Source organism: Fukomys damarensis, unplaced genomic scaffold (genome assembly GCF_012274545.1).
Source record: "Fukomys damarensis isolate Sample0158 unplaced genomic scaffold, DMR_v1.0_HiC HiC_scaffold_20, whole genome shotgun sequence".
NCBI lineage: Eukaryota > Metazoa > Chordata > Mammalia > Rodentia > Bathyergidae > Fukomys > Fukomys damarensis.
Window position 1 is genome coordinate 2,708,787 of NW_022900932.1, and position 9,922 is coordinate 2,718,708.

Sequence of the window (9,922 nt, forward strand, 5' to 3'; positions counted from 1 at the left end):
CCTGAATTTAGGATTTGTTGAAATGAATCAAAGTGAGCTTCAAGGTGTGAGGGCCCTGGGAACGACTGGCAGGCCCGGGAGCCCCTGACAAACGGCCCAGGCTGCGTTGGCCCGGACACCACCACAGCCACCTGTCTGATGGTTTTCAATTTTGATTTCCCCTCAACCCAGCCATTAGCAGGAGTGTCTGGTGGGGAGTTTCTGTAAACAGAACTGTCCCCGCAGGACATTTCCAGGATGAAGAGCCCACCGTGGAGGAAACTCACAGGCCCCAGCCCCGGGGAGTCACAAGTCATCCTGCGGACCGCAGAAAAGGCGCCTGGGCTGGGGCAGAGGCCGAGGACCGGGCTAGGACGCTGGGCACTCGGATCCTTCCCACGGTGCCTCCGGGGTCTCCAGCGCCGTCCCTGCCCTCACCCCAGGGGATGCTGGGAAGTGTTCCGGGCTCCAGGACAGGCAGGGACGGGCGGGCGAGGAGCGCGCTGGTCAGGTGGGAGCGGGCCCCAGAGTCTCTGTCAGCCCACGTGGACCCACAGCGCGTTCCCATCTACATCTTCGCTCCCCAGGCCGACTGGGGCGTCCAGAAGGGACACAGCTGCCTGGGGCCGCACTGGGAGGGCAACTCGGGCGGGAGGAGGCGTCCCAGGTCAACTTCAGCTTCTCCGCGGCTGCTCAGAGCACCCTGGCCAGAAGATGATCCTTCCTCCTCCCTTCCCCAGCCTCAGTTTCCCCACCCCAAGGCTGACAGGGAGGAAATGCAGGGGAGGCTGGGAACAGCAGGAGCGCAGGAGCCAGACCTAGCCCCGCCTGCCCGCCCCGGGCTCAGTGGCACAGCGCGGGCCTGGTGTGTGCCAGCCTGGGTCTATCCCCAGCATGGCAAGGGAGGGAGGGGCAGAGTCAGGCTCAGTGGGTGGCCTCTGAGGTAGAGGTCCAGATTCACCTGGCACGGGTCTCAGCCAAGTCCCTCCCCAACGGCCGAGCTCCTGAGGCTGCCCCAAGCCTGCAGGGGACCGGAAGTGAGGTGTCACCGAGCAGGGCCTCCAAAAAGGTGACACTTGAATTAGGCTTTGAAAGTTGAGCGGAGCTCAGAGGAAGCTGAGAGAGGAACTGTCCCCAGGCATGGGCAAGCAGGGACACAGCGCACCTGAGCACCTGGACCCTCCCGGGGGCTGAGACTGTGCCCAGCATATAGTAGGTGCTCAACGAACATTCAGTTAAACGAATGAATGCCTGACCATCCAGGGAGAAAGCCTTCCTCTTTCTCCTCCTTGATTTCCACTTTCTGCTCCTCCTTCCCTCTCTTTTTTCTCGGGATTTTCCAGCCACTTTGCCCTGCTGCAGTTTAAAATGACTTTTCATCTCTCCCCACGTGTCCAGGGCTGTCATCCCAAATGTCGTTAGGGTAGATGTCACTATACAATGAACATCTCACAGCCCCTCTGGCCCTCAGCCTCAGCCCAGCAGCAGAGCTCCGGGTGCTGGGAGGAGCAGCCAGGTGACAGGCACTGGAGGGGAGGCCACCTGGCTGCAGGAGAGGACTCGGAGGGAGGGGCCGGGTGGGGCAGCAGGGCTCAGCCAGACAGATGGGGACAAGGAGTCCAGTGGAGCCGGGAGGGCATGGCCAGCACCGCCACAGAGCCAGGGAAGCCTGGCTGGTCCACACGGCCCAGTCACAGCGGGGAGGGGGTCTCAACCCACCCTGGGCTGGGCTCACAGCGGCACGGCACCCCCTCCCTGGCAGGGACCGTCCCGGAGTCCTGAGAGCCGCTGGACCTGCTGTCCTCAGGTAGCACAAACAGCTGCCTCCTCCTCCTGCTCCTCCTCTCCCTCCTCCTGCCCCTCCAGCTCCGCCTGTCCACCCCACAGACCCCCCAAACAGGACAAGGCACGGGGAATAAAAGCCCACACCCGCCAACGCCCTCCCTCATGGGCTGCATTTTAATGGCATTTGATTGGACGGAAGCCCTTTTAATTCCCTCCTGGGACACCGGGAGGAGGAGGGTAGAAAAGAATCTTTAATTCATCAAGCTGAAATATTAACAGGCTTCCAGCAGCTGGAGTGGGGTAAAAGGCCCCAGATGACGGGGACGTTGGGGCAGACAGCCCAGGACAGGGCCAGTGTCCACGGCAGTTCCAGTCTAGGGACGGAAGTGCCACCCTACTGCACAGCTGGTGGAGATGGCAGACACCACAATGCAGCAGGACGCAGGCCCAAACCTGAGTCCGCGCCACCCCTCCCACCACAGAGGAGCAACTGACACCCAGGGCGCCTGGCGCTGCTCAGCACAGAGCTGTCTCTGTCCCCATCCCTCGGTGGCAGGCAGGACAACTGGGCCTGAGGACCGAGAGTGCAGGCCCAGGAGTAAGAAAGACATCATGTGTGCCAGGCAGGTGGTGCATGCCTGTATTCCCAGCTACTCAGGAGGCTGAGGCAGGAGGATTTCAGGTCTGAGGCCAGCCTGGACTACTTGTCATGATTCTGTCTCCGAAACAGGGAGCCAGTGCTGGGCCCACCCCAGGTAGCCTGCGGGGCTCTCACACAGGAGCCGGCCCTGGGCCTGCGCCCCCTTTCTCTCCCAGTGCCCTTCAACCTTCACCCTAAACCCTCCTCAAACTTCGAGCCCAGCCTCAGTACCCAGAATCCCAGGCGTCCGGGTCAGTCAGCCTGCCCAGGGTCGGGGTGTGGAACGCGAGCTGCACAGCGGGCTCTCTGCCTGCACCTGCGCTGGCCTCGGGTCCCCTGTCCGGTCCCTCAGGATGGAAGCCCCCCCAACCCCCCAAATCGCCTCGCAGGACCCTGGCGCTCCCCACCGCGGGCCGACAGCACCACCTGGTGGTCAGACGTCCTCACTGCATGCGCCGGCCGAGCTCGCGCCGCTCACCTGCTCCACCCACGGAGGAGGGGCCCTGCGCACCTGCAAAACGCAGGGGGCGTTGGGGGGACGCGGGGAGCGCGCAGGATCAGGCCAGGCCGCAGACGCCGGCCTGCAGGAAGTCTGCACCGCGCACAAGCGCGCAGCACAGCGACCCGGGTGCACTTAGTGGGGGCTCTGTCCTGAGCCTGACCTGCCCCACAGAGCAAAGGTGGGGACAGAGGTGCTCCTGGGCCCCTCGCCCAGGCGAGCAGAAACCCCGTGCCGCAGAGACGGGGTGTTACCAACATGTCTCCTTATCCTCGCTTTTACTGAGTCTTGTCCTCGTGGCACTGGAGCCGGGAAGAGTGCGGAGCCAGGCAGGCAAGCCCTCCCAGAAGAATGCGGTTTCAAAACTGGAACTTCCTACTGGCGTGGTGGTGCGAGCCTGTAATCCCAGCACTTGGGAGGCTGAGGCAGGAGGATCTCTGTGAGTTCAAGCCCAGCCTGAGCTACACAGGGAGACCCTGCCTCAAAAAACTAAAACCAAATAGGAGAATGGCGCTTGCATGTGTGCAAGCATGCGCGGCACCAAATGTGGTGTAGCTGCGTGACGGGGTAAGAGCGTGTGTGTCACTATTCTCCCACCTGCGCAGCCTCCCAGCTCGGGGAGGGAACCTGCCTGCCCCGCGCCCCCAGGCCTCCAGCAGCCTCGGAGCGCTGACTCCCGGTTAGAAAGGGGTCGGCCTGGGCACCCCGGACCCCGGTTCCTAACCCCGCAGGCGCTGCGGCCTCGGGGGCAGGGACTGTGCCTCGGCGGGGAGGAGGGAGTGAGCCTGCGGCCTCGCACCGCCTCCCAAAGGGCTTCTTTCCGTCCTGGCGGCCAAAAGCCACTGGGCAGCAGGGGGCAACTCCGAGGGATCTTGGAATCATCTACATGATTCTGGTCTTGCAGGCATGCAGAATGCAATAACTATGGGGTTGTGGAAGCTTCCACCACGATTTCAAAGGAAAGTCTGGAAGACCAGGGTATTGGCTGTATCCCTATAGGCAGTCCCTGAGGGGTCAATGCATGAAGGTATAATAGTCAAATTGAAATTGCAATGGAAATTTTGGAAGGGAGAGATACAAAGAATACTGTCGTTCTGCTGAGGAAAGCGGCAGGCAGTGGGCAGAGTCAGCCCAAGTGAGATGCAGTGTGGGTTACAACCAGCACTGCGTGGCCGGGGCGCGCCCGGAGAGAGGAGGGGACGCGGGACCCGGAGCCGGGCAGAGCAGTGTCCGGGAGACAGAAGCCTGACAGAAGCCCAGGGCACTGGAGCCCGGGGCGGAGCGGTGTCTCCGCTCCCCGCCCTTTACCAGATGCGCACAGGCAGCTGCTGATGTTCCGCTCCCTTCCCCAGGGACATGGGACAGACCCCAAGGTGACGGTTGGGTTCTGGTCTCAGCGGGCCCAGCGGGCCGGGCTGGAGGACTTTTACCGGTGTTAACCCCCACTGGCCAGCAGAGGGCGCCCCAGCACGTGGTTGTGGTTTTGGTTTGGGGACCGGATCTCCCTTTGGAGTTCAGCCTGGCCTTGAACTCACAGTGCAGCGCAAGCTGACCTCGAACTCCTGGCGATCCTCCCGCCTCGGCCTCCCAGATGCTGAGACTATAGGCGTGCGCCATCACGTCCGGCTCTGACACCCCTTTTGTGGCTGTTCCCTGCCTGCGTCTTCCCCTCCTGCCCTCTCTTCCCTCACACAGGGCCTGGGAATCTTCGTGGAGCTGTCCAGGCTGCCGCAAGGAGAGCGGGAAGGGGACCACGCCAGCTACAGAGATCCGGCTGCCACCCGGGCCCAGCGCCAGACTCCATATATCGCTCAGCCCCGGCAGCAGCCGGTCTGGGGAAACATCACCCGGTTACTGGTGATGAAACAGGCTGACCAAGGCTGTCTTTGAGACCCCATCTTAAAACAAGGATAAAAAATAAACGGGCTGGGGTGAGCTTCGGGACAAAGAGTTAGGGTTCAATCCACAGTACTGAAAGAAAAGAAATAAACCAGGCGTGGTGGCTCATGCCTAATCCCAGCACATGGGAGGCTGAGGCAGGAAGATCGCTGCGAGTTCAAGGTCAGCCTGCATGACAGTGAGACCCTGCCTCAAAACACAAATAAATAAACATTTAAAAGGAAAGAAAACGAAGGATAAGGAAAACACGCCAAAGAAAGAGCTGTGGAGGCAGGAAGTGCTGCGGACACATCTGGCCAGGCCCTTGGGAACTGGCTCCTGTGGCGCCCTCCACTGGCCTCCTGCTTCCTGCACCCCACAAGCAGCTTTCTGCTGTTCAGGGTCCCTCTGGGCATCCCGGATGGAGTTGACGGGTCAGCCAGGGCAGGAGCAGGACTCAGCGATGGTCCCCAGAGCAGGGGCAGGGAAGCCCCGGGGGCTCCCAAGCAGTCAAGTGCTGTCCTACCTACTTCACAGGTGAGGGGCGCCAAGGAAGCACAGCCACTCTGCTAAGACACAGCGGGGTCAGCTGCCTCTAGACAAGGTCCCGCCCTGTAGTCCAGGCTGGCCTTGAACTCGTATCCTCCACCTCAGCATCCCAGATGCTTTCCACAGGGACCGTGACTGTGAGTCCTGATGCTCCTTTGTCCACACCCTCCTTCCCTTTCCACGGGAGGGGAGACTGTGACTCGGGGGACCTAATAGCTTTCAAGTGCCAGCAGCTGAGTGCCCAGTATCAGAACTGGTCAAGTAAGGCCGAGGTGCTGAGCCAACAACTGGACATCGATTACACGAACACATGGGGGGTTCGGTGTGGTGGTACACTCCTCCAGCACTCAGGAGGCTGAGGCAGGAGTAACTCCATGAGTTCAAGGCCTGAGTGCCTACATATTGAGTTTGAGGCCACCGTGGACTAGAGAAACCCTGTCTCAAAAACACACCAGATAAATAAATAACGTTCTTTTTAGTGCTGAGGACTGAGCCCAGAGCCTTCACACTGAGCTACATCCCCCGATTTTTGTATTTTTAAATTTTGAAACAGTTCCTTGCTAATTTTGAGATAACTCGTTAAACTGCCCAGACTGGACTTAAATTTTCGACCCTCCTGCCTCAGCCTCCTAGTGTTGGGATTACAGGTGTGGGCCACCACTTTAGATAGTCAAATACATTTCTCGCTGGCCCTGGCTCAAAACAAAAAAGGAAAGAGCTGAGGGTGCGGCTCGGAGAGGAGCAGCAGGGCAGAGGGTGCCGCGGGGCCCGGCACAGCCCAGGCTGTCCTCCGTGGGCAGCCTAGAGCCTCAGCTCCAGCAGGATGGACACGAGGCGGGTCCTCGCAGTCGCCAGTGCGAGGCGATCTCATTCACGAAAGCCAGTTCAGGTGAGGGTGTTTCCTGCACCAGAGAAATGAAGCCAGGGTTTTTAATAATCCTTTTTTATTCTAAAAAGTACGCAGAAGATAAAACATTTCAAAAGGCAGACTGGCAGACGGCAGATCGATGACCCCTGTCGCCTCCCCGCAAAGGCCACAGAAGCTCAGCTGGGCGCTAGCTTGGTGGTGGCGCAGGTGCCGGCCGCGCAGGACTCCACGCCCAGCACCGAAAGAGAGGAAAAGGAAACCTGTGTAGGGAGGGAGGCGCCTGGCTCACACAGACCAAGGACAACGCGGGGAATGCGCGGCCCGCCGGCCTCCCGCCTGCCTTCATCTCGCCGGTTTTTCATCTTTCCGGTTTTTCACCTTATGCTGCGCAGAGGAAGCGGCTCTGCCGCCGCGGATCAGAAAAATGCCAGGAAAGGGCTCTGATTGGCAGGTCTGGGTCACGTGGCCCCGACCGCGGCTTTCCAGTCACGTGGTTAGGCTGGGAGAACCGGAAGTCCTCCGAGCGTGGGGCTCGCTCTCTGGAGCGGGGCCTGGGTAGATCTGGGTAGATGGCGCCAGGATGCCACCAGGGAGGATCACTCAATAGTCGGACTTAGCGCCAGCAGCAGAAGTCACGCGGATGGTTTAAATAGAGAAGGAAGCCGGGCGTGGTGGCGCCCGCGGAGGCAGGAGAATCGCTGTGAGTTCGAGCCCAGCCTGGGCCACAGAGTGAGTTGCAGGTCAGTCTCAACTACATAGTGAGACCCTGTCTCAAAAAACAAAAAAAGGGCAGGGATTTAGCTCAGTGGTTCCACTTGCCTTGCAAGTTCAGGGACCCGAGTTCAATCCCTGGTACCAATAATAATAATAATGATAATAATAGAGAAAGAGGTTATGAAAGGATAGAAGGAGCTTTCTGCTTCTAGCGTGGTGGCACCAGGGCTGAAGACGGCAAAATCCTGAGGCGCATAGTTCTGTGCCTGTCTCTGAGGCAGCGAGGGAGGGGACCTGCACACAGGCGGCCAGGGCCAGAGCAGCAGGTTGGGGGACCCACCGCCCTGTGTCCCAGGGAAGCCGCCCCGAGCCAGGCAGGAGTCCTCTGCAAAGAGGGAGAAGCCTTCTCAGGTGGCCAGTGTGTCCGCTCTCACGTCCAAGTGCAGGGTCCCTTGGGCGCCTCCTGGTAGTACGGTGCCCTGCTGTCCAGGTCATAGGATGCTACAGCCACCCCACCGGGCAGGGTGACACGGCCCAGGACCTCTGGGGATGAAGAGATGGGTTATCACTGCAGGGATCGAGCCAGGACCTGCCTACGCGCTCTTGCGGAAGGCCGGGGAAATACAGAATCGGGAGTAGAAAGTAGTGGTAAACACCTCAGGAGCAGGTACAGAAACGAGGATTGTGAGCAGGGGCATGGTAGTGCACACCTGTAATCTCGGGGCCCAGGAGGCTGAGGCAGGAGGATCACCATGAGTTCAAGGCCAACCTGGGGTACATAGTGAGCTCGAGGTCAGTCAGCTACATGGCAAGAGTCTGACTCAAAAAAAGAAAAGAAATGAGTATTGTAATTGTCACGAATATTTCTTTACTATTTTGTCAATATGCTTGTGCGTACGTATAGGCACACGCAAGCAAAGATATGTTTTCTTTACAACAGTGTTGATTACCTCAATATTGGTAATATTGTTACTCGAATATTGTGAAATCTACATTCAATAATATTTAGTTACCAAATGTCAGAAGTAAGCATCACCCAAAGGAAAAGTCTGCCTTCCATCCTGGGGAGGGAATTGGTGTGTTTCCACTTGTACACAGGAGAACTGTACTCTGAGAGACGGCGTTATGAACTTCTATCGGACCTGTAAGTCCATATGGTTTAGGGCGATGGTTGTCAAGTTGACAGAGCCGGATTGTGACTCCTAGGCCCCTAGCAACTGGGTAAGGTGAAGGGCTGGGCACGTCTGTGTGTGACTGACACATCGGCCAGCAAATGGGGAGAAAGCCCGCCCTAGCTGTGGGCAGCACCAGCCAATAGGCTTGTAAGCTGGATGGAATGAAAAGGGGAAAAGAAAGTTGGGGCATTTTTAAAGAGCTCCAGTCCGCTTGAGTGGTTGTGTCCTCTGCTGGGGTCACTGCTGGACAGCCTTCCATACAGATGCACACGGGAGGCTCTCCAGTGGGCTGCAGACCTTCGACCTCAGGCTGGTTGGTTCTGCAACTGAGCAGCTCCTGGGTCCTGCAGCCCTCAGCGCACAGGCAGCCTTGTGGGCTCTCCTGTACCCTACCCCGTCAGTCCCTGTGCCTGATGATCACACGGCTGTTTCCTGCTGACTCCGTTCCTCTAGAGAACCCTAACCACGCGGCCTTCCTGATAAAATTAGTTTTCTTTTGGTGAAGGAAGAAAATGAAGAGTAGAGAAGCTGGGTGCGGTGGTGTGCTGGAGACCCCTGTGGTCAGGTTCCAGTCCCCTCCTGCCCAGTATGCGATGCAGGCCTGAGAGAGAAACACCCTGAGAGACAGAACTAGGAGACAAAGCAGGAGCCACGACGACCAAGGCCGGTGCAACTGACAAAGGCGCTGGCGGGTCCCAGGCCCTGACTTTATTGGCAATCAGTTGGGGTCAAGGTGGTTTCTGTGGAAACCAGTGTAAACAAGGCTCGTAAAGGACAGGACAAAGCATTCTGGGATTAGGAGCAGAATAGCCAAAGTGTATGGTGTGATCAGAACACCGTCCTTCCAGCCCGAAGGTTTCAGTTGTGGGAACGGAATCTGGGTGCGAGTGACTCTGACCCGGCTCGCGGGCTTCAGCCGGACTCGCTTCTGTGAACAGCCGGCCATGGGGTTCGCTCCTCACAGCCCGCCCTGGGCAGAATCAACGTTACAGTTCCCTGCCTCTCCCCCTTGTCTGTATGGAAATAGCAGCTGCAGCGGGTCTGGTGATCTTTGCAGGCCCCAGGGAGTCACTCAGAGGCAGCCTTCCTTGGCTCTCGGCAGGGTGACACGTCCTGCTGCCCGTCTTGGCCCACGGTGGTGCATCCTGGGATGATGGCCACAGCATCTTTGATTTTGTTGAAAAATAAGCATATCCTGGCCCTCGTGTTATTAATTGTATCGAGCCATTTACCTTTTGGTTAGTACATACTTTGACAACACTGTGTCCAGGACATGTCTGTGGATTTTTTTTTTTTTTTTTTGGTATAAGGAATCAAACTCAGGACCTTGTGCTTAAAGGCAGCCCCCCCCCGGAAGAAAAGGAATGGTGCCATTGAACTAATGGCCAGGACACGCTGTACGGCCAGCACTGTTCCGTAGGAGATAGGGCAAATGGCCTGAGGCCGCCTGTCGCCCTGAGACACAATCCTGTGTTTCCAAGCCCCCGTCAAGGCTCCACAGGCACCGACCTTCCTCCCCAAGCTAACTTCAACCGCCACGGCCTTTGCAGGAAGCCGGGAGTCTGGCCCCAGCGAGTGACCTGCTCTTTGCCCTTCTCGCGCTCAGATTACTCGGAATTTGGGTAAATTTTCATATGATTCTGGTAAATACAGTCAAGGCCTCTTCATCAAGGTGCTGGCCTGGAAGTGTCGCAGGGCCACCGGGCTGGCGGGCCCACCCCAGGCGCTGCAGAGGCCAGGGCCAGCAGGGCCCCTGCTGGTTCCGTCCTTGGGCGGGAGTGGGGCCCTTGGTCATCAGGGGCTTGGGCCTACCTGCGGCCACCGCCTCCCCGGCG